Here is a 3,328-nt window from a genome sequence, read left to right as displayed (position 1 = left end):
CTTTCTGCAAACCAAAATTAAGGAAATTAAAGTGATAAATTTAAACATTATTGAATTAAAAATGTTACCTGACAATTAAAGCTTTTTTTAAAACCACGATTTTTATTATAACTCAAAACAATTGTTTCCTTTGCAATATGATTTAAGAATATGGAAAACTTTACGATTTTTACATTTAGACAGCTTGCAGGAGTAAAATGTTTTTATTTAATATTTATTTTCTGATTAACATACATATAAATTTTAATTCAATTGTTAATTTGTCAGAGTAAATATGTTCCGTATATTCTGATGGAATGGAATGGAATATCAGAAAACTGGTATAATCATTGTCCAGATATAACTCCATTACTTCAGGTATAGTTATATCAGAGAAAGAGTCCTNCGAAAGATTTCTTTAAAGCCCCCCCCTGAACAGTCTCCTGTATACAAAGCCTTACGGTGGAGATTGAGGATCGCGCTTGCCGCAAAACACATTTGGGTGGCGGTGATTATTCGATGAGGAGTTTTGGTCACCCCCCTTCGTTTAGTAAGGCTCTTCGCTTTCCTCTGACTTCTTGGTACCTAGATCCTTAATGTATTTGTTTCCTTTCGGAAATACAGAAATGAAAAGACTGCTATGATATATGCTTTGGAATCAGAGATAACCCTGAACTTCACGGATCATAAATTAAATACAAAGAAATTGTATTATCATGTTACCTTTATCATCTTTAATCGACCAATTTCAGTAATCTAATCTTAAATAAAATGGGGAAATATATAATAATCAATTAAAAAGTACCCTTGCATGAGCACACAAAACACAGCAAATTTATGAGATTCATAAATTGTCTATAGTGATTCCTAGCGGTGTGTTTTCTAACTAAGTTGCTTGAGAGCACCGGTCAGCTGTTTTCGTGAATTTTCATGTATTTCGCGCATTTCAAACTTCTCTGAAATAATGTAGAAAGTGCAACCAAAAGCTATACTTATCTAATATGAGTTTAAAACTAAATTCATTTAACTCTAATGCATTAGATTTTGAGCCAGCTTATTTTAAAGTGCATAAACCTTTAAGGTTCTAACTTTTGATTTATTTTTAAGAAGAAATATTCATCACAGCTTTTTTAAATGAAAACAGACATCATCGTTTTTATTTTGTGTAAGTATATTTTGGAGCAAATGTTGATGAAGAACGATGATTTATCCAAAAAGATCAAAACTAATGATAATCGAAATTTGGCATGAAGTGTTCAAAACTTATGTCCTGACATATATGTATGTATGTATATATACTTATTTGTCAGCTAAAGCTGGCCAAACGGCTGGACCGTATGGACTGACATTTTTTTAGGGAACCCTTGAGTACGGGGTTACATCGGCTAAGAATCGATTTTTTTCTTCAAAATTCAAAATTTTTATTGATTTTTTTATTTATAAATCATGTATTCAGTCCTTTTTTCTTTCAAAATTCAATTTTTTCAAATGTTTCTAAAATTCCACGGGGAACCTGGCACCAGCTGGTAAATTCCACGGGGAACCGGGCACCAGCTAGTAAATTCCACGGGGAACGCCGGGCACCAGCTGGTATATTACGTCTTTAATAAATTAAAAATAATATATTTCAGGAATTTCATGACTCTAAATACTACCCTGCAGATTTTAACACCATGAGGGAAATTTCGTAAGTTTTATTGTAGGAAATTTTATTAAAAATGAATGATGTATAGACACAATCATTAGAATAAACGTCAATCTCAGATAATTGAATATCAGCTCCTTTTTGACAGAAAGCTTCTTTTACGGCTGCTACAATAAAAAATAATCAACTTTCATTAACTTTTTATGTCAGGTACTCCCATATCAGTGTCAAAAGTCGTCATCGGTTTTAAAAAAAGATTGCCAAGAAATTTGACTTCTTTAATATCATACGGGTTTATTCTAATTTACCACAAAGAAATATTTTAGTTTTAAAAATGTTTAGGATTTATTGCCACTAAGTCCGACTTTTTAACCCGTTTATATTTGCAACCCGATGTTGCAGACCTTTTGATTTCTATGAAAGCAAATAGTCTAATTTTGAAATATGAAAGGTTTACACCACCAGGTTACGATAACAGAGTTTGAGTTTGTGCCGGCAGTTCTTTAGTTTTGTTTCTTTTGTTTTAAAATATAAATTTCTTTATTTTAGAATTAAAAATGAGAGTTCCTGGTTAAATGTTTTATGGATACACAGAGATGCAAAACTGCAAACTTCACTAAATTCAGAAGATTAGTGAACAGACGACATCAGATAGAACTTATAGAAACTTATATAGAAAGGACTTACTATAACTAGTTAGGAACCCAGCTTTACCTGGACACTAACATTTCTCTAATAAGGCAACCCGATTGATTTGGAAATATTAAAGAAAAGAATATTCAAGCTACATGGGCTCCTGAGAATTATGATCATAAAAATGACAGGCATCCAAACAGAGATTACTACTTTTTATATCAATATAGAAGTAGTAATCTCTGTTAAATCTGTTTTATGTCCGATCATAACCCCTAGAACTATTTGCCTCAACTTTTAATTGGGAATACCGTTGGAACTTCAAACATCTTCTCAACTTTGATTGAAAATTCTAAGTTACCATACAAAGCTTGGTTCCCAAACTAAAGTAATAATTTACAGGTTGATCAAGTTCAAATAAATAAGTTCTGTGATTTTAAGTTTGGTTTGTACAACATTTAGTATAAATTCAATTTCAAATATTTTTTTAAAAATGCTCTACAGTCATGTTGTTAAATCTATATCTAGTTTAATTTACTAAAATGAAATAACAAAAAAAACTTAAAGGGACTGTAAGCTTATTTTTAAGTGACCCTCCATCTGTACCCTTATTAATAATTTGGAATATCTTTGCATCAATTGGATTTACGCTTACAATCCCTTTAAGATATAATTATATCAAATCATTTTTTACAATTCTTCTGAAATCTAACAAAAAAAACAATTTTTTTTTTCGAAGTCTGGTTTGATTGAGATATTGTTTAAATTTAATTTAATGAAAACCTCATTATTATAGACTTAGTATTTTTATCATTTCAGACTTAAAATGGGTCTAAATCAGCCTTACAAAAAATTTGAAAAGGTTTTTTGCTTTTTATATTAATAAATCATTGGTTTTCTAAATTTCCTTTTAATTTTTTCATTTCTAGAAGTCAATAACTTCATTTTACTGTCACTGGATCCAGATCCAACTAACAACTGTTTCCAGGGGCGTACTCAGGAATTTGTGCCGAGGATTGAAGGCTTAATTTTTTGGTCACACTCATTGTGGAATTAAGTGGACCAAAAAAA

The 3,328-nt window shown here is 30.6% G+C and overlaps 1 long non-coding RNA gene across 1 annotated transcript; it reads left to right on the top strand.

The window, feature by feature from the left end:
• Window positions 1-271: 271 nt before the first annotated feature.
• On the top strand, window positions 272-2,953 carry LOC111696501 (uncharacterized). The gene is made up of 3 exons (XR_002764101.1): window positions 272-357; window positions 1,611-1,666; window positions 2,174-2,953. It is a non-coding gene; the product is annotated as an uncharacterized LOC111696501 (long non-coding RNA).
• The last annotated feature ends 375 nt before the right edge of the window (window positions 2,954-3,328 follow it).

The sequence above is a fragment of the Eurytemora carolleeae genome, unplaced genomic scaffold (assembly GCF_000591075.1).
Source record: "Eurytemora carolleeae unplaced genomic scaffold, Eaff_2.0 scaffold199, whole genome shotgun sequence".
In the NCBI taxonomy this organism is placed as follows: domain Eukaryota; kingdom Metazoa; phylum Arthropoda; class Copepoda; order Calanoida; family Temoridae; genus Eurytemora; species Eurytemora carolleeae.
This window is presented reverse-complemented; position numbering and strand designations above follow the sequence as displayed.